Source organism: Scyliorhinus torazame, chromosome 1, assembly GCF_047496885.1.
Source record: "Scyliorhinus torazame isolate Kashiwa2021f chromosome 1, sScyTor2.1, whole genome shotgun sequence".
NCBI lineage: Eukaryota > Metazoa > Chordata > Chondrichthyes > Carcharhiniformes > Scyliorhinidae > Scyliorhinus > Scyliorhinus torazame.
This window is the reverse complement of record NC_092707.1, coordinates 113,451,729-113,478,600: the sequence shown is the minus strand read 5'-3', so window position 1 is coordinate 113,478,600 and position 26,872 is coordinate 113,451,729. Positions and strand designations below refer to the sequence as shown.

General features: G+C 52.5%; 1 protein-coding gene across 3 annotated transcripts in view; it reads left to right on the top strand.

The window, feature by feature from the left end:
• Positions 1–26,872, top strand: part of LOC140411087 (tumor necrosis factor alpha-induced protein 3-like) — a 112,073-nt gene that overhangs the window by 74,464 nt on the left and 10,737 nt on the right. The window lies entirely within an intron of this gene.

Here is a 26,872-nt window from a genome sequence, read left to right as displayed (position 1 = left end):
GGTCGACTGGCTCTGCCCATCAAACAATCAATCACATGCCATGCCTCTACGACATACACTCATAGTAACTGAGACTCCTCCTCAAGCACAGCTGGGCAGAATTCCGCCTTTTGGTACTTGCAAAATTATTGAGCCTGAAATTCTTTTAAATTGCCTATTTCCACTGATCATCTGACTCTGCCCCTCCCTCAACTCATCTGTCGCTGAAACCCTTACAAACGCCTTTGTTACCCTTTAGACATATATATTCCAGGCCCACTCCTGGTCAGCCCCCCATTTTCCATCCCCCATAAGCTTGAGCTCATCCAGAACTCTGCTGGCTGCCCCCTAATCCGCACCAAGTCCCATTCATCCATCATCCCGGTGCTCACTGAGCTACATTGACTGCTGCTCTGGCTACACTTCCACTTTAAAATTCTTGTTTCCAAATCAACCCATGGCCTTGGCCTCTCCTGTAATCACTAACCCACAACCCTCTGAAGATGTCCGAACCAATTCCTGGCATCTTGACCATACCTGTGACACTTGGGTCCTTCAGAATCCTTCACAGGGCTGACCAGCTCATTGCAGAGGACTCACATTTCTCTGTGAAATCTATAACCTTCATAGTGATAAGCCACACAGGATTTTAGCTTCCTTAAGATGGTGATCAGTGCAGTCAAACACAAATGACATTTTTCTATTGTTATTCCACCTCTTTCTCCATTGAACATAAAGAGGTAAATATCCATTGGTAAACCCATTGTCCTATTATTATTAAGGGTGGAACTAACGTATATTTCTGATGTTCTTGCCTTAAAGGCAACAAAGTCATTTTTTTCTTCTTACAGCCATTTATACTGAAACCCAAATTGAAGTCAAGGTTGCTGTTAACCGTCTCAGATGTTTCAATCCTGTGTAAAATATTGCGAGGCAGAAGTAATTTAGGTTTAGGTTAGATTTAGATTTAATGTCATGTGTACAGAGGTACAGTGAGAAGTATTGTTCTGCGTACAGTCCAGGCAGATCGCTCCATACATGAAAACATAGAACATACGTAAATACATAAACATAGACATCGGGTGATGCATACAGAATATAGTGCTACAACTGCAGAGAAGATGCGAAGAGAGATCAGTTCAGTCCATAAGAGGGCACCTGGCCCTTATGTGAAAACCTTCTATACTCTCAATCCCTCCCTGCCAAATGAGTCAGTGGCTGCAACAGGAGATGTTAGCGATGGCTATGTGGTCCTTCTCCTGGGCCTCCCTGTGAGTCTAAGGACACAATCTCAGACGAAAGGGATGATCCTTTAAAACAGAGATGAGGAGGAGTTTCTTCAGCCAGAGGGTGGTGAATCTGTGGAACTCATTGCAGAAGGTTGTGGAGGCCAAATCATAGAGTATCTTTAAGACAGAGGTAGATAGGATCTTGATTAATAAGGGGATCAGGGGTTATGGGGAGAAAGCAGGAGAATGGGGATGAGAAACGTATCAGCCTTGATTGAATGGCGGAGCAGACTCGATGGGCCGAGTTGCCCAGTTCTGCTCCTATGTCCTATGGTCTTGGGTGTCCTCATTAAGTGGCCGTGTGCCTTCCTACCAGAACAATGGCATCTGCTTGTGTGGTGTAGTTGTCCATTCTGTGCTCGCATGTGGCACTATGTTAAGATTCTGAAGTGAGGCACATCCTAATGATGAGAGTCTTTGAGCGATGTGTACCATTCCTGGGAGCTTTGCTGCTATGATATATTAACAGGCCACAGCCAGGATCATACAGGGCCATCGAACCAGGGATAATCTCACCCAGTCACCATTCGCTGACTACAAGGCCAATAGTCCATCATCTACATCACCATCACCCCTGTTGTCCCATTACCCATTTATCCTAACCTTTTAACTCCCACCTTCCCCATACACATTCACCCACCCCTTCCCATCACCCTGTTACTCCACCCCTTCCGTCTAACCTTGCTCCCTTGTATCCACCCCCCCTCTTCTCCCCACCCCCCTCCCTCCCCCATCTGTCCTTCAACTTTTCCCCCTGTCCCGAGACCAGGGCTCCTCTCTCAGAGTGATCTCAGCATCACACCAGCAGGGTGGTGGGTCTGGGTTGACAGCGGGTCTCCTCGGCCGGTTGAAGGGTGATGATGACTCGCTGTGAGATGGGCTCTGGTGCTCCTCATTATCTGACGAAATCTGGCACCTGCCTTTAGGATCGCATCCACTGTCTGTCCGGGTGATCCCTGGTTGTGCAATGGGGACCCCTCCTTATGAGCCACATTATTTGGTGGGGGTGCGGTGGGAATGAACTGAGTTTTGGGGTCATAGACAGGGGATGCTGTCATTCCCTGTGTGTCTCACGCCGCAGCACTCCTGTCCTGTCACTCCTGGGTGAGGGTGGAGGGCATGTGGGACGTCCATGGGTCTGAGGTGCACAAACGTCCCCCTCCCCCCACAATAGCCCCAGCCCAACCCTCCCACCCGTGAGAAAGCAATGAGCGTGAGAGTCAGCACGGAGTGATAGGCAAATGTGTTTAACGGTGCCTTTTTACATTGAGTGTCCCCTTCCCCCTGACAAACTCTTTGCAACTACACCCGTGCCAACTTAGTGGTCCTGAATCTTGCTATGCTTCCGGCCTCCTGCTCCCCAGATTGCACATCAGAAGTGGGGGCAGCCTGCTGCATTTTGCACTCTCTGGCCTGTGATGCCCTTGACGCAATTCTTTGGACCTGGAGTGGCCAGGCAGATTTTTGGGTGTCACCGGTGATGATGTCAGCCTGTTCGGCCTGCTGGCCAGGAGGTGCACCAGTGTCAGGAGGGGAGGATTCAGAATAGCTGCATGCCTGCACAGAATGGCCCTGGGATGGGCCCCATCGCTTCATCCACCCTCGGGTGCTCACTGGCCCTTGGGCTACTCTGTGGGACGGAGGGGCAGCTGGAGTGAGCTCCAGACGCCTCAACATCATCTGTCACTGCCGGTGCTGGAGGCCTACCTCGTTTGAACCATAGTGCCAATGCCTTCAGCCAAGGTGCTCAATGACTGGGACATGTCCCCCTGTGACTGGGCTATATCCCTCAGTGCCTTGGACATGTCCCTCTGTGACTGCGTCGTGTCCCTCAGTGCCTTGGACATGTCCCTCTGTGACTGCGTCGTGTCCCTCAGTGCCTTGGACATGTCCCTCTGTGACTGCGTTGTGTCCGTCAGTGCCTTGGACATGTCCCTCTGTGACTGCGTCGTGTCCCTCAGTGCCTTGGACATGTCCCTCTGTGACTGCGTCGTGCCCCTCAGTGCCTTGGACATGTCCCTCTGTGACTGCGTCGTGTCCCTCAGTGCCTTGGACATGTCCCTCTGTGACTGCGTCGTGTCCCTCAGTGCCTTGGACATGTCCCTCTGTGACTGCGTCGTGTCCCTCAGTGCCTTGGACATGTCCCTCTGTGACTGCATCGTGTCCGTCAGTGCCTTGGACATGTCCCTCTGTGACTGCGTTGTGTCCGTCAGTGCCTTGGACATGACCCTCTGTGACTGCGTCGTGTCCGTCAGTGCCTTGGACATGTCCCTATGTGACTGCGTCGTGTCCGTCAGTGCCTTGGACATGTCCCTCTGTGACTGCATCGTGTCTGTCAATGCCTTGGACATGTCCCTCTGTGACTGCATTATGTCCGTCAGTGCCTTGGACATGTCCCTCTGTGACTGCATCGTGTCCCTCAGTGCCTTGGACATGTCCCTCTGTGACTGCATTATGTCCGTCAGTGCCTTGGACATGTCCCTCTGTGACTGCGTCGTGTCCCTCAGTGCCTTGGACATGTCCCTCTGTGACTGCGTTGTGTCCGTCAGTGCCTTGGACATGTCCCTCTGTAACTGTGTTGTGTCCGTGAGTGCCTTGGACATGTCCCTATGTGACTGCGTCGTGTCCGTCAGTGCCTTGGACATGACCCTCTGTGACTGCATTATGTCCGTCAGTGCCTTGGACATGTCCCTCTGTAACTGTGTTGTGTCCGTCAGTGCCTTGGACATGTCCCTCTGTGACTGCGTCGTGTCCGTCAGTGCCTTGGACATGACCCTCTGTGACTGCATTATGTCCGTCAGTGCCTTGGACATGTCCCTATGTGACTGCGTCGTGTCCCTCAGTGCCTTGGACATGTCCCTCTGTGACTGCGTCGTGTCCCTCAGTGCCTTGGACATGTCCCTCTGTGACTGCGTCGTGTCCCTCAGTGCCTTGGACATGTCCCTATGTGACTGCGTCGTGTCCCTCAGTGCCTTGGACATGTCCCTCTGTGACTGCATTATGTCCGTCAGTGCCTTGGACATGTCCCTATGTGACTGCATCGTGTCCGTCAATGCCTTGGACATGTCCCTCTGTGACTGCGTCGTGTCCCAATGCCTTGGGTATGTCCCTCTGTGCCTGGATATTGTGCCTCAGCATCCGGTCACTGCTATCGATGCCCTCCGCCATGACCCTTTGTGAGTGAGCCAAGCTCTGGAGCACCACCGTAATACCCACTTGTGCCTGGGATATGTCTGTGTGTGACTGGGCTCTCCTGCCCTGCGCGTCAGCCATGGACTTCACAGTGTGACCCAAACGTTCTCACACATGGTCCAGGATTTCCACTGCAGATGCCACCCTTTCAGTATTGGCCTGGGTGCCATGCATTGTCTGCAACATCTCCTGCGCCTGAAGGCGGTTGGAATCCTCCATTTGTACTAGCAGGCACTGGAATGTTGCTGACGCCCTCTCCTGTAAAATCTAGCTCTGAAATCTGCACTAGTGTTGGGATAACCCTTTGCAGATGTGCAAAATCTGTCTTTGGGGCAGCTGTTCCTTGGGATGGGGCAGCCCTCTGACTGGCCATTCCCTCTGGAGTCCCTGCCTCCACCTGCTGTGTTATAGCAGGTGAGTGGTGCTTACCAGAGAGTGACCCAGGAGCCTGTCCACTAACATGTCCCACCAAGGTGATTGTTTCTGTGGTGTTGGATGGTGCAGGCGAATGTAGTGTCGAGAATTTGGTGTCCTCCCCGGAGTTCTGCTCCATGGTGTTCTGAGGAGTTGTGAAGGGGACATGGAGCCAGATGGCCTGAACTCACCTGGTGGGGATCCTGGAATACAAAAGATATGGGGCGGGATTCACCGTTTCTGAGACTTAAGTGTCAACGCCACCACAGGATTTGTGGACTTTCACAACATCAAAACCAGCGGCGAACCTGGATCGACTCAGTGACTGTGGAGGGGCTCGCAACGGCGCCACGTGGAACACAATCGATTCCAGTGAGAAATGCGGGAGTCGCCGGGTCCGTGGTTGACACTCAGGAGGCTGACAAGCTGCAGCCGCATATACACATCACAATCCCCACACACACTATCCCAGCCAACAAGATGGCATTGGTTGTTTTATTTGGAATATTGCGTACAGTTCTGGTCACCGCATTATAGGAAGGACGTGGAGGCTTTGGAACGGGTGCAGAGGAGATTTACCAGGATGTTGCCTGGTATGGAGGGAAAATCTTATGAGGAAAGGCTGATGGACTTGAGGTTGTTTTCGTTAGAGAGAAGAAGGTTAAGAGGAGACTTAATAGAGGCATACAAAATGATCAGGGGGTTGGATAGGGTGGACAGTGAGAGCCTTCTCCCGCGGATGGAAATGGCTAGCACGAAGGGACATAGCCTTAAACTGAGGGGTAATAGATATAGGACAGAGGTTAGAGGTAGGTTCTTTACGCAAAGAGTAGTGAGGCCGTGGAATGCCCTACCTGCTACAGTAGTGAACTCGCCAACATTGAGGGCATTTAAAAGTTTATTGGATAAACATATGGATGATAATGGTATAGTGTAGGTTAGATGGCTTTTGTTTCGGTGCAACATCGTGGACCGAAGGGCCTGTACTGCGCTGTATTGTTCTATGTTCTATGTTGTGCTGTAGCGTGCCCATACAGCTGATGAGTCGGCTGGGGCCAGAGGGCACCTGGGGGGGGGGCACCTATACGACCCATGGCACTAAGTTCACAGTGGCCAGTCAGCGGTGTGTGCAGCTGCATGGCTGCCTTGCCAGCTGCGTCAATGGTGCTCCGTGCCCGTCCACCCGACCCCAAAGCCCACTTCCAGACATCCCCACAATACTCCCCCCGGCCCTGGTATAAGCCCACCGGCGAGCGGCACAATTGTCAGCAAACTATGGTGATGTCGGACACTTTCCATACGCCCTCCCTCTCCCTCAGCAGCCACAATGCCGATTGCATGATTTAAAAAATATATATATTTTTATTCTCCTTTTTCACATTTTCTCCCGCATTTACACCCATCAACAATAAACAATAATCAGCAACAGATATGTCAATCCCCATAATAACAACGATCCCATCCTCCCACCAACCCCCAAACATCAGCCCGCATGTTTACATAAACAAATGACAAAAAGGAATCAGGGATTACCCATAGTCGCCCTTAATACACACAGCCCCCCTTCCCCCCCAACCCTCCCACCCCCCCCCCCCCCCCCCCCAACTAATGTTCGATTTCATGATTTTTAAAAGCACAAGTGAACCACGCCATCGGGAACTCGGCCCATTGGAGGGGGGGAATCGCGGACGCCCCTGGAGAATACCAGGTCAGGCCCGCTAATGGGCAGATGGCAGCACAGTGGTTAGCATCGTTGCTTCACAGCTCCAGGGTCCCAGGTTTGATTCCCGCTTGGGTCGCTGTCTGTGTGGAGTCTGCATGTTCTCCCTGTGTCTGCATGAGTTTCCTCCGGGTGCTCCGGTTTCCTCCCACAGTCCCGAAAGATGTGGGGCGGGATTCCCTGGTTGCCCCTTGCCGAAATTGCGTTTGGCGATCGGCCGGAGAATACCCGATTCCGACCAAATCAGGGGCGGCGCCGCTTTCGCGATGCTCCGCCCCCTCCAAGGCAGCATACTCGGAGAGTACGGCGCGCCACGTATCAAAGGCCTCAGGGCATTGCCTGAGGCCTGCCCCACGATGCTCCACCCCCGACCGGCCAAGTTCCCGATGGTGTGGATCGTGTGTGGTCTTGCCCGTCGGGACCTTGGCATGGTGGCTACGGGCTCAGTCCAGCACTGTGGGGTACGGTCCGGGGCACGCGAGCCGGCCTAAGGGGGTGACTATTTCGCGGGCCGGGTCCGCCAGCGGCCTCCACCGTACAGCACGACGCTGCCACTGCAGGCCACCGCCGTGCGCATGCGTGGCCATGGACCCAGCAATTTTCCGGGGCGTACCAGCAGCTAGAGCCGGGTGCTGTACGCTGCCGTCCTGCTAGCCCTCAGCAAAATGGGGAATCAGTGGCCATTTTGCACCATTTTTGCTGGCGTGAAACACCACCGATCCCACGCCGTGCGGACGTAGCCCCAGAATCGGAGAATCAAGCCCGTGCTATTAAGTGATTTGGACATTCTGAATTCTCCCTCGGTGTACCCGAACAGGCGCTGGAATGTGGCGACTAGGGCTTTTCACAGTAACTTCATTGCAGTGTTAATGTAAGCTTATTAGTGACAGTAAATAATAATAAGATTATTATTATTATAATGACATGTGAGCAGTGTTTTCTGTACATACGTTCCGGTACGCATTGATGCGGCTTTCGAGGTGACAGAGAATTGCCATTTACAGTCAAATCGGTGCCTGCCGCGATTTTAGCATCAGAACCGATTCTCCGCCCAATCGCGTTTCACAATTTCGGCGTCAGGCAACCGAAAATCCCACCCATGGTGTAAACTCTTGGCAAGCATAAGCTGTGGGAGATGAAAGACTCACTTGAGACACGACATCTGGATTAAGTAGTTTTGAACTCTCACTTCTTCACGTCAGCCACGGCTTGCTCTTCAGCCTCTCCCGCGAGCTCCATGGCCCTCTTTTCAGAGGGGGTGAGGACATATATCTCGGAGCTGCCCCCACCTGTCTTCTGACACTCCCTCCTGCCGTGTCCTGTTTTATCCTTGGGGACACAGAAAGAACAAGGAGAGGTGCCGGCAGGCTAGGTTTGGGGCATTTATAGCTGATGGCATATGTGGGTAAGGCATCTATCCAAAGAGGATAGGGATTGTGGTGAGGATTCCTGGGGGTGGTTTCTAAGGGAGATGCTGGTAGTCGGTGTGTTAGACAGTTACAAGGCTTTAGGGGCAGATGGCAGGCGTTAGGGATGGGAGAAATGCCAGATGGTTACTCACCATAGCAGCTCGAAGGAGGTCATCCATCTTCTTTCTGCCTTGCAGGCCAGTCCACCTGGTCGGACTGCCAGCACATGCTGCCTCTGCCGCCTCATCCCACGCTTGGTTCATGACAGCTGTGTTTGCGGCCCACCCTGGAGAATAGGATGTCCCTCCTCTCCTCCACAGCGTGCGGCATACTTTCCATATTGCCATCCAGGAACCTTGGTGGTGGATTTCGTACAGCCATCTTCTTGGCTGGAATGACAGTTTGTGCTGAGGGGAGCGCTTAAAAGCTGCTGCAGCGTGTCAGGCTAAGAAGGTGATTCCTGACCCCAGTGAACCACTCATCTGGGGAAATCGGGAATCCGGCGAGATTCACGTGGACAGGGTGATAGCCCATTTGGGTGCTGCGAATCTCAACTCTCCAGCGCTCCTAGCACCAGCGGGAAGCACTCCGGTTTTCCGCTGGTGGGAGCATTTAATTGTGGTTCGGGAGGATCGCACCCCAAGGGTGAGTTATCTGAAAAAAGTTCTGGTGGTCAAGAATTGCTGTTGAAAACTTTTCTTCCACTCCTCCTGGCTTTTGTCAGTCCAGAAAGTGGTTGCATTTGCCATCATCCATTTTCAAAGTTGCTGTTTATATGACACAAGGAAATATCAGAGAACTTGCCCCATTTCCCTGCTGGTCCAGTTAGTTAACATCTCATGATAAGTAACCTATATTTGAATGTTTGGTTGTTTCATTCTCCAGTTCTACTGTACCACAATATTAGGATGGTAGGAAGTGTGATTTTCCTGCCCACTCTATAAAAGGGGTGGGAGTTTCCAGCACGGATACAGGAAAACCCCAGCCGTTGATAGTGGGAAACCACAAGCTCAGTGCACACAACATACTCAAGGATTTAGTGAACCAGCTTCCAAAATGAAAAAAAGTTCAATAACTGTAAAAGATAATGGAATATCATATCTCTAGTCACTAGATGTAAAACTACCTTGATTGTTTGCTGCCAACACTGCATGCAAAATTGTTTGCGCAGCTGTGGTCTTTATAATAAAATTATAGAATTCCTACAGTGCAGAAGGAGGCCTTTTGGCCCATTGAGCCTGCACTGATCCTCTGAAAGAGCATCCTACCTAGGCCATTCCCCCATCCCTATCCCCATAACCCCATCTAGCCTGTAAACTGTTGGACATGAAGGGACACTTTAGCATGGCCAATCCACCTATCTTGCGTATCTTTGGACTGTGGGAGGAAACCGGAGCACCCGGAGGAAGCCCACGCAGACACGGGGAGAAAGTGCAAACTCCACACAGACAGTGACCCAAGGCCGGAATTGAACACGGGTCTCGGAGCTGTGAGGCAGAAGTGCTAACCACCGTGCCACCGTGCTGCCACATTGGGGGCAATGTGCAACTGGGCACATGCACAGTGATCACTGGTCCTGGAATTGCAAATATTACAGAGCCAGCAGCAGAACCTCTCACGCGCCCCAGTTTTCTTCATTCCATTTGATTTGCTTCACATTTTCCTTGTCTTTATCCATTTCTCCACTTTTCTTCCAGTAAGCCATCTTGTCACAGCTGCATATCTCAGCGGTTTGGAAGGTTGCAGTGTAATTAAAGCCTGCATTCCATCATCTGCCTTCCCTTTTGCTACTAAAATATTCAGTGCTGGGAGTAACAGGACCCAGAGGTGCAGAGTAATTGTGGTCATCACTGGATGAATCAGAAGGCTTCCCTCCATCCCAATCCCGATCCCCGGAATCAGAAGCCTCTGCAGGGAGGCTGTACCCAGACTACCTACCAGCCGCAGGACTCTGAATTTGGGTTAACGACTTCCAACCGGCACATGACAACATAGGATTCTTCACGCGTGGTCAATTGTACTAAGACTGGTGTCAGTGGTCATTCTGCGCTGGGGTGGCACGGTGGCATAGTGGTTAGCACTTCTGCCTTACTGTGTTATGGTCCTGTGTTCAATTCCAGCCTTGGGTCACTGTCTGTGTGGAGTCTGCACGTTCTCCCCGTGTCTGCGTGGGTTTTCTCCGGGTGCTCCGGTTTCCTCCCACAGTCCAAAGATGTGCAGGTTAGGCGGATTGGCCAGGCTAAATTGCGCCTTAGCGCCCAAAAGGTTACGATGTGGAGATGCCGGCGTTGGACTGGGGTGAGCACAGTAAGGTTACTCCAAAAGGTTAGGTAAGGTTACAGGGATGGGGGGGAGCATTTGGCCCTAGGTAGGGTGCTCTTTCGGAGGGTCGGTACAGATTCGATGGGCTGAGTGGCCTCCTTCTGCACTGTAGGGATTCTATAATTCTAAATGACACAGGGACGGGATTCTTTGTTGGCCGACGGCAAAATCAGAAAAGGAGATTGGCAGAGAATCGGTTTTGACGCCGAGATTGTGGGTTCACGCCAAATCGGAATTCGCATGTACAGTAAACGCCGTTTGCATATAATTAGCGGGCCTGAGCCAATATTTCCCATGGCCTCCACGATTCTCCGCCTCCACTGGCGGAATTCCTGACGGCGAAGTTCGCTTGTGCTTTCAAAAATTGTGAATCAGGCGCTGTGGCTGATGAGGGAAAGAGAGGAGGTAGGACACGGAGAGGCGCGACCAAGGGCGGCCGGACCTTAGACTGGTGGCCATGGTGGCCCCCACGGACTGGGTTGGTGTCCAAGCACGGACCAACATTCCCACGGCCTGCAACGCAGCCATCTTGCTGCACACCCCACCTTGGCCCCTGGTTCTGTAGAGTGCCCCCGGCTGGATGGGTGCAAAGGAGGCACCGCATGAGGCCTCGTGGGTACCAGCACTGCCTGTCACTCGAGGACCTTCTGTACAAGGCATGCCGCCGAAGACTTCGGCTGAGCGACATATCTGCCGGATCATGGCGCACCTGGTACCGAGGGGGAATGGGGGAATGACACCTACTCCCGGTGGCCGTCAAGGTGACGTTCGCCCTGACCTTTTACATCATGGGATCCTTCCAGGTGCCGAGTGGGAACCTGTCTGGAATCTGACAGAGCCCAGTGCACAGGTGGCCCTATATGCCCAGTCGGCACAATTCCATTTCAATGTGGGTCGAGCCCACCAGGATGCCCAGGGTTCGCCACCACCACCGAGGTGCCCCAGGTCCACAGGGTGATTGACAGGATACATGTTGCCCTACGGGCACCTGCAGATGACAGGCCGATCTTCACAAACCAAAAGGGGTTCCCCTCAATGAACATGCAGCTGGTGTGTGGCCATGAGATGCACATCATGTACGTCTGCCCGATACCCAGGCAGTGGGCACAGCGCCTTCATCCTGGCACACTTGACGGTTCCTGACACATTCAAGGTGCACCCCCAGGTGAGGGGTTCATTTTTGGGTGACGGGTTATCCACTGCCGTCAAGGCTGATGATGCCTATCCGGAGGCTACAGACCGACGCGACAACCCGCTACAGCGAGTCCCATGCTGCGACCAGGGGTGTGATTGAGCAGTGTTTCGGCATACTGAAGATGTGGTTCAGGTGCCTGGACCGCTCTGGAGGAGCGCTCCTGTATAGCTCTAGGGCCCGGACAGGCATGGGAGGCTGCAGAACATGTGCGCCAAGGCCAACGCACATGGGGCGCCCTAATCGCCCCCACGATCACTGACAAGGGGTCAAGCCCTAGGACTCCGTTTTCCATGACATAGCTGAGGATGGCTAGTCGGGTTCTGCGGAAAACGCATTTCTCCTTGTTATAGGTGAGAATGAGGGCTTGGGAGGTTTGGAGGACCTTTTGGAGGTTAACGTTGTGGTCCTGCTGATCATGGCCGCAAATGGTAACGTTATCCAAGTACAGAAACGTGGCCCGCAGCCCATACTGGTCCACCATTCGGTCCATCGTTCGTTGGAAGACCGAGTCCCCATTGGTGACGTCGAAGGGAACCTTGAGGAAGTGGAAGAGGCACCAGATGTGCAGGTTAGGTGGATTGGCCATGATAAGTTGCCCTTAGTGTCCAAAATTACCCTTAGTGTTGGGTAGGGTTACTGGGTTATGGGGATAGGGTGGAGGTGTTGACTTTGGGTAGGGTGCTCTTTCCAAGAGCCGGTGCAGACTCGATGGGCCGAATGGCCTCCTTCTGCACTGTAAATTCAATGATAATCTATGATTAATCTAGGACAAAGGTTCGGCACAACATCGTGGGCCGAAGGGCCTGTTCTGTGCAGTATTTTTCTATGTTCTTTTTCTATGTTCTTGGCCGGTCCAGATGGTGTTGTCCATGGCACTGCCTCTGCCACCAGGCGTCCAGGTGAATGGCGTCTGGTTACAGCCTCCTTCCCACCCCAGGGTACAGGGTCACTTGCCTCTCCTCCACGGCGTCCAGTTCCGCGTTGGTGAACCTCGGTGCTGCTCTCCTTGCTGCCATCTTGTCGGGATGGTGTGTGTGGGTAGGGCAGTGTGTATGTGCGGCTGCAGCTTGTCAGCCTCCTGAGTGCTACACGCGGACCTGGCGAATCCGGCACCGTTTCTCATTGCAATCAATTGTGTTCCACGTGGCACCAGTACTTGCCCTTTAACAGTTGTTGAATTGGTCCAGGTGCAGCGGCAGCTTTGCTGTCGTAGAACTCCGCTAATCCTGCCCTGGCGTCAACACTTGGGGCGCGATTCTCCGGAAAAGTTTCTAAATTCCTTTGTGGCAGGTTCTTCAGGTAGTTTCTCGCCGGCTGTGTCGGTGAGTTGAAATGAAATGAAAATCGTTTATTGTCACAAGTAGACTTCAAATGAAGTTACTGTGAAAAGCCCCTAGTCGCCTCATTCCGGCACCTGTTCGGGGAGGCTGTTACGGGAATTGAACCGTGCTGCTGGCCTGCCTTGGTCTGCTTTCAAAGCCAGCGATTTAGCCCAGTGTGCTACACAGCCCTATTCCACACCGCTATTCAATGACACTACGGGCATGATCTTCTGGCCTCATTACACTCGCGCTCAGGCGGAACGAGGCCGGTGAATAGCGGGTGAGGCCAAAAATGGGAACTGCACCAGGTGCCAAACAGTTTGCGATGCAACCGGCCTGCTCCCGTAGGTGAAATCGGTAGCGTGGCAATAAACCAATTATTACCACTTTAAGCCCCTTTTCCATACAATTTTTAAAAAAATATTTTTTATTCTGCTCCTTTTTCACATTTTCTCCCAAATTTACACCCAACAATAAACAATAATCAGTAACGAATGTAATGTCAATCCCCATATCAGTAACAACGATCCCATCCTCCCACCAAACCCCAAACATTAGACCGCATGTTAACATAAACAAATGACAAAAAGAGTTCAAATTTGACCTTTGCAAGCGTTAAGAATTCCAGCAGATCCCTCCGCCACGCCAGGGCACAGGGTGCAGAGGTTGATCTCCACCCTAACAGGATCCACCTTCGGGCGATCAACGAGGCGAAGGCTACAACACCTGCCTCCGCGCCCGTTTCGAATCCCGGCTGGTCCGACACCCCGAATATGGCCTCCTGAGGGCCCGGGTCCAGTTTCACATGCACCACTTTAGAGATTACCCTAAAACCTCCTTCCAGTAATCCTCCAGCTTTGGACAGGAGCAAAACATATGAACGTGATTCGCGGGGCCCCCCCGCATTGTTCACACGCATCTTCTACCCCCTCAAAGAGCCGGCTCATCCTCGCCCTTGTGAGGTGTGCTCTGTACACCACCTTCAGCTGTATCAACCCCAACCTCGCACACGAGGTGGAAGCGTTCACTTTCCGGAGCACCTCACACCAGAAACCCTCCTTCATATCCCCTCCCAACTCTTCCCACTTTGCCTTGATCCCTTCTATCGGCGCCTTCCCTTACTCCAAAATAGCCCCGTAAACTGCCGAAACTACCCCCTTCTCCAGTCCCCCTGTCGTCAGCACCTCCTCCAGCAATATGGAGGTCGGCTCTACTGAGAAGCTCTGTATCACCTTTCTGGCAAAGTCTCGAACCTGCATGTACCTAAATATTTTCCCCTGCTCCAGCCCGTACTTCGCTCCCAGCCCCTTCAATCCCGCAAGATGACCCCCAAGAAATATATCTTTTAGTGTCCTAATTCCTTTTTCCTCCCATCTCCGAAAATTTCCATCCCAGTTCCCTGGCTCAAATCTATGGTTCCCCTGAATCGGCATGTCTCTTGACCCTGCCCCCAACCCAAAGTGCTGGCGAAACTGCCTCCAAATTCTCAACGAAACTATTACCACCGGACTCCCTGAGTATCTCCCTGGGGCCGTCGGAAGCGGCGCTGTCGCTAGCGCCTTCAATCCCAACCCCTGCACAAACTCTCCTCCATTCTGACCCATTGGAAATCAACCCCTCTGAACCCTTTTCCATACAATTAATGAGAGCCACCCGTCATCCAAAGGCTTCCTGTCATTCACGCTGGCACCAATTAGTACTCCTTTTTAAAAACGTGAACCTGGCGGAAGGGCTTCCGTGGGGAGTCGAGGAGGGGAGTAGCCATCTTTGCTCACAGGCAAAGAGACCAGGGGGGGCACTGTGCCTGCCACCCCAGTGCCCAGCGGGGGTGGGGGACCCTCTGCAGGGAGGTGATGGGGGGGCCACTGGGGGGCAATCGTACACAACACTACAATGCCAATATCTGGATCCAACCCCATTCCGGGGGCAACCGCTGTCCCTGCCCGTCTGCCCCACCAATCAGCCATAACCCCCACCGACTGTTGGACCTCTGGTCATTTGGCTGAAGACTATCGTTTATAGGGAATTGGCAATCGTGGTTAAGTGAGCACTTGACACATGCCAAGTGGGTTCCTGTGTATAGGCGGGCCATGTCGCATGTGGGAGTCATTGCCTAACATTCCGATCGCACTTTTACGCCTAGACACTGTGTGGGAGTCAACACCACACAGGCAGCAGCCAACATCCGAACACCCAGGGGATGGGGTACAGGTACCGGGTCATGACCATGGTTGGAGGGTGGGTGGGTACCATGGGGAGAGGGGGTAGCCTGGAGTGACAGCCAAAGGGTCCGGGGGTCAGCCCGCATTGCAGAAGAACATGACCGAGGCATCATAATGTTTGTATAAAAGTTGTTTAATGTGCTGTACAATACCCCATTCCTGACAGAGCCCCCCAGTGCCCTCAGTGATGCTCAACGTGCCTGGTCTTCTTAGCTCTACCACTATGTCTTGGTGTGTCCCCAGGATGCACATCAAATATGGAGGCAGCCTGCTGCTTAACTCGTCCCATGGCCTTCGATGCTCCCGGCAGGCGTCCTCTGAGAGCTCTGAGGCCAGAGGGCCCCGGCTCACTTGTCGACGGCACATGCACAGCCCTGCCGCCCTGTTCCCTGTGCTGACTCCGAGATGCGGCCTCATCAGCGGGGTGGAACTCAGCGGAGCTGGTGGCCACCGATGGTCCTGGGTTGGCACTCAGTGCCCCCTCCTCCCGTCCGGTGCCCATGGGGCCCTGGGGTTCACCTAGGGACGGAGGTGTAGCTGGCTCGAGCCCCAGCTGCCCCTGCATCATCTGGCTCTGCCAGCCCTGGTGGTTCCCCATAGTCTGCACCATCGCGTTGACGCCCTTGTTGATGCTCCTCGGTGACTGGTACACATCCCCCAGTGACTGGGATATGCTCTGCAGCGCCTCAGCCATGCCCACCTGCGACTGGGACAAGCTCCGCAGCGCCTCGGCCATTCCCATCTGAGAGTGGGACATGTCCTGCAGAACCTCATCAAGGTTGTCCTGGTGCTTGGTGACATCCCCCAGTGAGGCAGAATTACTGCCGAGAACCTCAGCCATGGCCGTCACCGACTGTGCGACGTCTTGGACATCTTCACTCATGGTGCCGGCGGCATGCACCAAGCTCTCCACTGCGGTCCCCACCGTAGCAGTGTTGGCCTCGGTGCCACGCATTGCCGGCGACATCACCTGCACCCGTAGCCTCTGGGACTTCTCCAGTCAGCTCTGGATCTGCTGGAGTGATGCTAACATCTCCCTCTGAACATCCAGGTTTGTCCCTAGCGTCCCCATCTGCTCCAGGTAACCCACTTCCAGAGGCTCAGCATCAGGCTGGGACCCAGCTGGGTCCAACCCTCAGACTGTTCTCTCGCCTGAGGGTTCCTGCCTCCAACTGATGTACATCAGCAGCAATGTGGTGCTCACCAGATTGTGCCACAGAAGCCTGACCACTAACATGTCCACTGAGGTGTGTGTATCTGTGCTGGTGGAGGGTGGGGATGACAGCTGTGCTGCGACTATAACAGTTGCATCCTTGGAGCTCTCCTCCAAGGTGGTCTCCTCTGGGTCAGGAGAGAGGGCCACTCGGGGTGGGCCGGCATCGTCGGATGGAGGACCTGTGGGAGAATGGACATGTGGTCATTGGGGGTGGATGGGTCAATCAGTAAGGCAATCACTACTCGCGTTTGACAGATCCTCCGGGTGGAGCCTGGTGGTCCCTCACCTCTGCGGCATCCGCCAGTCTCCGTGTGGGTGACCGTCCTGTCCTCGGCCACACCGGTCACCTACAGGGCCTGCCTCTCGATGGAGGTGAGGATTCTCGTCTGGCACCACACTGCCAGTCTGTGCCTTCTGCCGCCGATTATGGGATCGTGTTCCTGAGGGGACAACGAGAGGGCATTGTTAGTCACACGCGTGGTTCACAGTTGAAGGGGTGGATGGAGGGAGTGCTGAAGAGGGAGGGAGACAGAAGGAAGGTTGGGGGTCGCCTGGGGAGATGCTCACTTGGGGGGGTTGGGGGGTGGGACATTGGTGTCTACTCACACGTGCTGCCCAGTGTAGGTCGCTGACCTTCCAACACTGAAGGCCAGTCCTCCTAGTCACACTGCCCGAGCTGACTACTGCCGCCACCTCGTCCCAGGCAGCACTGGCTGCCTTGTGGCTCACCGTCCAGGGCCCACGGGGCAACAGGCCATCCCTCCTGGCCTCCACTGCATCCAGGAGCCTCCCCAGGTCAGCATCCCCAAATCTTGGGGCGGGTCTCCTGGGCTCCATTGTTGCGAGCTGGCTGGAGTTGGCTGAGCAAGTGCAGCCTAAGTGCTGCTCGACATTGTTAGCGGGGTGCTGGGGAGCGCGATCCCGGTGAATGAGCTAGCGAGCCGGCATTCAGGGCGCAAAGTCCGTGAGGCCTCGTTAAGTGGGCCAATTAACATTGAATAGTGTTGCCAGCCTAGCTGGGCCGAGCGCCGGGAAACTCGCGGCAATTCTCGCTCGTTACAGCACTTGGAAATTTTTCCGGAGAATCTCGCCCTATAATTCCAGTGTGATGAACATGCTAAATTTAAACCAGGTGCTCCGGACATGAGTACAAGTATCCATTCGTGAATCATTATTCATAAATGCAGGTAAATGGGGGGGAAAACGTATATTTTAAAATGCGTGCACAAAAGGGATGGTTTGTTGTGGCCAGCGAGTCTCACAGACACTCAAACCCGTTTAATTTAAATCTCACCTTATCAAAGCATTCTTTGCAGCTTTATACAAATAACAATAAGATGCTGCAAACAGAAACCAGGGGCGAGATTCTCCGACCCCCCGCCGGGTCGGAGAATCGCCGGGGGCTAGCGGGAATCCCGCCCCCGCAGGTTGCCGAATTCTCTGGCACCGGATATTCGGCGGGGGCGGGAATTGCGCCGCGCCGGTTGGCGGGCCCCCCCCCCCCCCCGCGATTCTCCGGCCCAGATGGGCCGAAGACCCGCTGCTGGAATGCCTGTCCTGCCGGCGTAGATTAAACCACCTACCTTACCGGCGGGACAAGGCGGCGCAGGTGGGCTCCTAGGCCCTGGCGGGGGGCGCGGGGCAATCTGGCCCCGGGGGGTGCCCCCACGGTGGCCTGGCCCGAGATCGGGGCCCACCGATCCGCGGGCGGGCCTGTGCCGTGGGGGCACTCTTTTCCTTCCGCCTTCGCCACGGTCTCCACCATGGCGGAAGCAAGAGACTCCCTCCACAGCGCATGCGCGGGGATGCCGTGAGCGGCTGCTAACGCTCCCGTGCATGTGCCGCCCGGAGATGTCATTTCCGCGCCAGCTGGCGGGGCACCAAAGGCCTTTTCCGCCAGCTGGCGGGGCGGAAATTAGTCCGGCGCGGGCCTAGCCCCTTAAGGTTGTGGCTCGGCCCCCCAAGTTGCGGAGGATTCCGCACCTTTGGGGCGGCGCGATGCCCGACTGATTTGCGCCGTTTTGGGCGCCGGTCGGCGGGCATCGCGCCGATACTGGAGAATTTCGCCCCAGAGGCTGAATTCTCTCTTCCGCCGTGCCACATTTCTCTTTTATCCCGCTGGCGGGATGCTCCATTACGCTGGCTGGTAATGAGGTTTCCCATTGTGGGGCAGCCCCACGCCATCGGGAAACCTCATGGCTGCCGGCAAAACGGAGCATCCCGCCGGCGGAGAATCCAGCCCGAGGTATAAGAAGAGCTGGGGCGAAATTCTCCGATATCGGCGCAAATCAGTCGGGCATCACGCCGCCCCAAAGGTGCGGAATCCTCCGCATCTTGGGGAGCCGAGCCCCAACCTTAATGGGCTAGGCCCGCGCCGGACTAATTTCCACCCCGCCAGCTGGCGGAAAAGGCCTTTGGTGCCCCGCCAGCTGGCGCGGAAATGACATCTCCGGGCGGCGCATGCGCGGGAGCGTTAGCTGCCGCTCACGGCATCCCCGCGCATGCGCTGTGGAGGGAGTCTCTTCCTTCCGCCATGGTGGAGACCGTGGCGAAGGCGGAAAGAAAAGAGTGCCCCTGCGGCACAGGCCCGCCCGCGGATCAGTGGGCCCCGATCGTGGGCCAGGCCACCGTGGGGGCACCCCCCGGGGCCAGATCGCCCCGCGCCCCCCCCCAGGACCCCGGAGCCCGCCCGCGCCGCCTTGTCCCGCCGGTAAGGTAGCTGGTTTAATCTATGCCGGCGGGACAGGCATTCCAGCAGCGGGACTTCGTCCTTCTGGGCCGGAGAATCGCGGGGGGGGTCCCGCCAACCGCCGCGGCGCAATTCCCGCCCCCGCCGAATATCCGGTGCCGGAGAATTCGGCAACCGGCGGGGGCGGGATTCACGCCAGCCCTCGGCGATTCTCCGACCCGGCGGGGGGGTCGGAGAATCTCGCCCCTCGTTTTGTTCAAGATGTACCTCACAGCAAATGTTTTTTTAAGGAAGGGTTGTGCTCCCTCTTCTGTATCAAAGAACAAAGAAATGTACAGCACAGGAACAGGCCCTTCGGCCCTCCAAGCCCGTGCCGACCATGCTGCCCGACTAAACTACAATCTTCTACACTTCCTGGGTCCGTATCCTTCTATTCCCATCCTATTCATATATTTGTCAAGATGCCCCTTAAATGTCCCTATCGTCCCTGCTTCCACTACCTCCTCCGGTAGCGAGTTCCAGGCACCCACTACCCTCTGCGTAAAAAACTTGCCTCGTACATCTACTCTAAACCTTGCCCCTCTCACCTTAAACCTATGCCCCCTAGTAATTGACCCCTCTACCCCGGGGAAAAGCCTCTGACTATCCACTCTGTCTATGCCCCTCATAATTTTGTATACCTCTATCAGGTCTCCCCTCAACCTCCTTCGTTCCAGTGAGAACAAACCGAGTTTATTCAATCGCTCCTCACAGCTAATGCCCTCCATACCAGGCAACATTCTGGTAAATCTCTTCTGCACCCTCTCTAAAGCCTCCACATCCTTCTGGTAGTGTGGCGACCAGAATTGAACACTATACTCCAAGTGTGGCCTAACTAAGGTTCTATACAGCTGCAACATGACTTGCCAATTCTTATACTCAATGCCCCGGCCAATGAAGGCAAGCATGCCGTATGCCTTCTTGACTACCTTCTCCACCTGTGTTGCCCCTTTCAATGACCTGTGGACCTGTACTCCTAGATCTCTTTGACTTTCAATACTCTTGAGGGTTCTACCATTCACTGTATATTCCCTACCTGCATTAGACCTTCCAAAATACATTACCTCACATTTGTCCGGATTAAACTCCATCTGCCATCTCTCCGCCCAAGCCTCCAGACAATCTAAATCCTGCTGTATCCTCCGACAGTCCTCATCGCTATCCGCAATTCCACCAACCTTTGTGTCGTCTGCAAACTTACTAATTAGACCAGTTACATTTTCCTCCAAATCATTTATATATACTACAAAGAGCAAAGGTCCCAGCACTGATCCCTGTGGAACACCACTGGTCACAGCCCTCCAATTAGAAAAGCATCCCTCCATTGCTACTCTCTGCCTTCTATGGCCTAGCCAGTTCTGTATCCACTTTGCCAGCTCACCCCTGATCCCGTGTGACTTCACCTTTTGTACTAGTCTACCATGAGGGACCTTGTCAAAGGCCTTACTGAAGTCCATATAGACAACATCTACTGCCCTACCTGCATCAATCATCTTAGTGACCTCCTCGAAAAACTCTATCAAGTTAGTGAGACACGACCTCCCCTTCACAAAACCGTGCTGCCTCTCACTAATACGTCCATTTGCTTCCAAATGGGAGTAGATCCTGTCTCGAAGAATTCTCTCCAGTAATTTCCCTACCACTGAAGTAAGGCTCACCGGCCTGTAGTTCCCGGGATTATCCTTGCTACCCTTCTTAAACAGAGGAACAACATTGGCTATTCTCCAGTCCTCCGGGACATCCCCTGAAGACAGCGAGGATCCAAAGATTTCTGTCAAGGCCTCAGCAATTTCCTCTCCAGCCTCCTTCGGTATTCTGGGGTAGATCCCATCAGGCCCTGGGGACTTATCTACCTTAATATTTTTTAAGACACCTAACACCTCGTCTTTTTGGATCACAATGTGACCCAGGCTATCTACACCCCCTTCTCCAGACTCAACATCTACCAATTCCTTCTCTTTGGTGAACATTTAGTACCTCGCCCATTTCCTCTGGCTCCACACATAGATTCCCTTGCCTATCCTTCAGTGGGCCAACCCTTTCCCTGGCTACCCTCTTGCTTTTTATGTACGTGTAAAAAGCCTTGGGATTTTCCTTAACCCTATTTGCCAATGACTTTTCGTGACCCTTTCTAGCCCTCCTGACTCCTTGCTTAAGTTCCTTCCTACTTTCCTTATATTCCACGCAGGCTTCGTCTGTTCCCAGCCTTTCAGCCCTGACAAATGCCTCCTTTTTCTTTTTGACGAGGCCTACAATATCACTCGTCATCCAAGGTTCCCGAAAATTGCCGTATTTATCTTTCTTCCTCACAGGAACATGTCGGTCCTGTATTCCTTTCAACTGCCATTTGAAAGCCTCCCACATGTCAGATGTTGATTTGCCCTCAAACATCCGCCCCCAATCTATGTTCTTCAGTTCCCGCCTAATATTGTTATAATTAGCCTTCCCCCAATTTAGCACATTCATCCTCGGACCACTCTTATCCTTGTCCACCAGTACTTTAAAACTTACTGAATTGTGGTCACTGTTACCGAAATGCTCCCCTACTGAAACATCTACCACCTGGCCGGGCTCATTCCCCAATACCAGGTCCAGTACCGCCCCTTCCCTAGTTGGACTGTCTACATATTGTTTTAAGAAGCCCTCCTGGATGCTCCTTACAAACTCCGCCCCGTCTAAGCCCCTGGCACTAAGTGAGTCCCAGTCAATATTGGGGAAGTTGAAGTCTCCCATCACCACAACCCTGTTGTTTTTACTCTTTTCCAAAATCTGTCTACCTATCTGCTCCTCTATCTCCCGCTGGCTGTTGGGAGGCCTGCAGTATACCCCCAACATTGTGACTGCACCCTTCTTATTCCTGATCTCTACCCATATAGCCTCACTGCCCTCTGAGGTGTCCTCTCGCAGTACAGCTGTGATATTCTCCCGAACAAGTAGCGCAACTCCGCCTCCCCTTTTACATCCCCCTCTATCCCGCCTGAAACATCTAAATCCTGGAACGTTTAGCTGCCAATCCTGCCCTTCCCTCAACCAGGTCTCTGTAATGGCAACAACATCATAGTTCCAAGTACTAATCCAAGCTCTGAGTTCATCTGCCTTACCCGTAATGCTCCTTGCATTAAAACATATGCACTTCAGGCCACCAGACCCGCTGTGTTCAGCAACTTCTCCCCGTCTGCTCTGCCTCAGAGCCACACTGTCCCTATTCCCTAGTTCTCCCTCAATGCTCTCACCTTCTGACCTATTGCTCCCGTGCCCACCCCCCTGCCATACTAGTTTAAACACTCCCGTGTGACACTAGCAAACCTCGCGGCCAGGATATTTATGCCTCTCCGGTTTAGATGCAACCCGCCCGTCTTATACAGGTCACACCTGCCCCGGAAGAGCTCCCAGTGGTCCAGATAATGGAAACCCTCCCTCCTACACCAGCTGTTTAGCCACGTGTTTATCTGCTCTATCTTCCTATTTCTAGCCTCACTGGCACGTGGCACAGGGAGTAATCCCGAGATTACAACCCTCGAGGTCCTGTCTTTTAACTTTCTGCCTAGCTCCCTGAACTCCTGCTGCAGGACCTCATGCCCCTTCCTGCCTATGTCGTTAGTACCAATATGTACAACGACCTCTGCCTGTTTGCCCTCCCCCTTCAGGATTCCCTCTACCCGTTCGGAGACATCCTGGACCCTGGCACCAGGGAGGCAACATACCATCCTGGAGTCTCTTTCACGTCCACAGAAGTGCCTATCTGTGCCCCTGACTATAGAGTCCCCTATTACTATTACTCTTCTGCGCTTTGACCCTCCCTTCTGAACATCAGAGCCAGCCGTGGTGCCACTGCTCTGGCTGCTGCTGTTTTCCCCTGATAGGCTATCCCCCCCGACAGTATCCAAAGGGGTATATCTGTTCGAGAGGGGGACAACCACAGGGGATTCCTGCACTGACTGCCTGCCCTTTCTGGTGGTCACCCATTTCTCTGCCTGCACCTTGGGTGTGACCACATTTACATAACTGCGATCTATGACGCTTCCCGCCACCTGCATGCTCCTAAGTGCATCCAATTGCTGCTCCAACCGAACCATGCGGTCTGTGAGGAGCTCCAGTTGGGTGCACTTTCTGCAGATGAAGCCATCCGGGACGCTGGAAGCCTCCCGGACCTGCCACATCTCACAGTCAGAGCACAGCACCCCTCTAACTGACATTGTGTCAATTAATTAAAATTAAAATTAAAATTTGTCTTTTTTAAAAAAAATATTTTACATTTTTTTTTAAAGTTACTGTCAACTATCTGTTTCCTAGCACTAGATTTCTAATAAAAATGCGATAGCTAACTATAATACTCTCCGATCTCTGGCTTAGATATCCCTCTAAATTATAATTAAGTTATTATGTTTAATTAGTTACCAAATACTCACATTTTTTTTTAAATTTAGGGTAGAATCCCAACCAGCCACTCTGGCCACAGCTTTTCTGTGATGTCACTTCAGTTTCCCCCCGACACACACAATTTGAAAAAAGGTATAAAAGTGAAAATAAGTAAAAATCACTTACCTACCTTCTTACCTTCTGAGTGCCTTAGATGTTCTCAGGTTCTCTCGCTGACAGAGACTGCTCCTCCACCTCCGAACCTTGACCTGCACAATGCTAATAATATAATAATAATATAATATGGCACTTACCTTACACCAATGGGTCTTATTATTAGGTTAGAGGAGGAGGGCGGGTGGGAGACACGTGTAGTGTCTCGGGTTTCCTCTCCACCAGAATTTATTGGTTGGGGGGGGGGGACTTCCCAGAGGTCCGCGGGTCGAACTTCCGGTTCCTGCCTTATATAAAAACAAATAAAACAGAAAAGAAGAACAGACACGGGACCAGGTAAGGCTTTTTAAAGTAAGTACTCACCTCCCAGAGGGCCCCTGCGCACCGCTGCCGCCGAAATCCAAAGGGCTGCTCCTGTAAAGGTAAGGCTTTTTAAAGTAAGTATTCACCTCCCAGAAGGCCCCTGCGCACCGCTGCCGCCGAAATCCAAAGGGCTGCTCCTGTAAAGGTAAGAGTTTTTAAATTCACTACTCACCTCCCAGAGGGCCCCTGCGCACCGCTGCCACCGAAATCCAAAGGGCTGCTCCTGTAAAGGTAAGAGTTTTTAAATTCACTACTCACCTCCCAGAGGGCCCCTGCGCACCGCTGCCGCCGAAATCCAAAGGGCTGCTCCTGTAAAGGCAAGGCTTTTTAAAGTAAGTACTCACCTCATCGTTTGTGCACTTCAGTATCAAAACTCAAATGAAATGCATGGCTCTCATCCTGGAGTCTTAAAAGAAGCGGCTGCAGAGAAAGTTGATGTATTGGTTGTAATTTTCCAAAATTCCCTATATTTTGGAAAGACCTCACCATATTAGGCAATAGCGAATATAACTCCTCTATTCAAGAAAGGAAGCAGAGAGACAGCAGGAAACTACAGGCCATCCAACCTCACCTCGATGTCATGAGAAAAGTGCTGGGATCTGTATCTGGAGATTATAGCCGGGCACTTCAAAAATCTCAATGTGATCAGGCTGAGTCAACATGGTTTTGTGACAGGAAAACCATGTTTGACTAATTTATTTGTTTGAGGAAGTAACAAGCCACATGGATAAAAAGAACCCCGTCGATGTGGTATGGTTGGATTTCTAAAAATGTTTAATAAGGGACTTCTTCAAATGTAAGAGCTCATAGTGTTAGGAGCAACACATTAGCACGGATAGAGGATTAGTCAGCAAACAGCATAAATATATCATCTTCAGGTTGGCAAAATGTAACTTGTAGGGCGCCACATGGATCAGTGCTGGGGCCGCAACTATTTACAATCTATATCAATGACTTGGATGAAGGGACCAAATATATGGGGCGGCACGGTAGCACACTGGTTAGCACAGTTGCTTCACAGCGTCAGGGTCCCAGGTTCGATTCCCGGTTTTGGGTCACTGTTTGTGCGGAGTCTGCACGTTCTCCCCGTGTCTGTGTAGGTTTCCTCCGGGTGCTCCGGTTTTCTCCCACAAGTCCCGAAAGACATGCTGTTAAGTAATTTGGACGTTCTGAATTCTCCCTCCGTGCACCCAAAACAGGCGCCAGAATGTGGCGACTAGGGGCTTTTCACAGTAACTTCATTACAGTGTTGATGTAAGCCTACTTGTGACAATAAAGATTATCATATGGTTTCTCCATTTGCTGATGACCTAGGAGAGCAAATTATGAGGAGGAAAATGTGAACTTGTCCACTTTAGCAGGGAGAATAGAAAATCAGTCTGTTATTTAAATGGTGAGAGATTACCAAACTCTGAGGTGCAGAGGGATCTGGTTGTCCTGGTACATGAATCAGGAAAAGTTAGTTTACAGATACAGCAAGTAATTAGGAAGATAAATGGAATGTTGTTGTTTATTGCAAAGGGAATGTAAAAGTCGGGATGTTTTGCTACAATTGTACAGAGTGTTGGTGAGACTGCATCTGCAGTACCTTATTCAGTTTTGGTCTCTTTATTTAAAAAAAGATATAAATGCATTAGAAACAGTTCAGAGAGGGTTCACTCAGCTGGTACTTGGGATAGAGGTGTTCATCTTATGAGGAAAGGTTGCAGAGGTTAGGCATATACCCATTGGAGTTTAGAAGAATGAGAAGTGATCTTATTGAAACATATAAGATCCTGAGGGGACTTAACAGGATGGATCCTCCTGTGGGAGAGACTAGAACAAGTAACACAGTTTAAAAAAAAGGGATTTCCCATTTGAGATGGAGATGAGAATTATTTTCTCTGACATTCGTGAATCTATGAAATTTTCTTCCCCCGAGAGTGGACAAGGCTTGGTCATCAATAATTTGAAAGCGGAGTTCGACAGATTTCTATTTTTAAAAAATATATTTTATTGCAAACATGTATCAAAACAGGTTACAACAAATAAACACCCCAGGAAACATACTTCCCAGCAATCAACTATACAGTCTGTTAAGATTTTTCCCCTTTTTCACCCTCCTCTCCCACCCTCCTGCAACAAACAGCTCCTCAAACACAGTCACAAACATCCCCCACCTTTTCTCAAACCCCGCTTTGAAACCCCTTAACTCATACTTTATCTTCTCTAACTGCAGGAAGTCCTACAGGTCACCCAACCAAGCCGCTACCTCTGGTGGCGATGCCAACCGCCACTCTCACAAAATTTGCCGCTGTGCAATCAGAGAGGCAAAGGCCACAACATCGGCCTTCCTCCTCTCCATGAGCTCTGGCTTGTCTGAAACCCTAAATATCGTCACCAAAGGCTCCAGGTCCACTCCCTCCTCCACTATCCTGGCGAAGACCGCGAACACTACCGCACAGAAACTTCCCAATTTTTCGCAATCCCAAAACATGTGCGCGTGATTCACTGGGCCCCGCCCACACCTCTCACACTCATCTGCTATCCCCTGAAAGACCCCATTCATTATCACCCGAGTCACATGCACCCTGGGGCAGCACGGTAGCATTGTGGATAGTCCAAAGATGTGCAGGTTAGGTGGATTGGCCATGATAAATTGCCCTTAGTGTCCAAAATTGCCCTTAATGTTGGGTGGGGTTACTGGGTTATGGGGATAGGGTGGAGGTGTTGACCTTGGGTAGGGTGCTCTTTCCAAGAGCCGGTGCAGACTCGATGGGCCGAATGGCCTCCTTCTGCACTGTAAATTCTATGATCTGTGCGTCATCTTAAACTGTATCAGGCTCATCCTTGCACAAGAGGAGGTCCCGTTTACCCCATTCAGTGCCTCACTCCATACTCCCCAATTGACCTCCCCTCCCAACTCCACTTCCCATTTCTCCTTGATCTTCATGACCCGCTCGCCTCCCTTCTCCCCCAGCCACTTGTA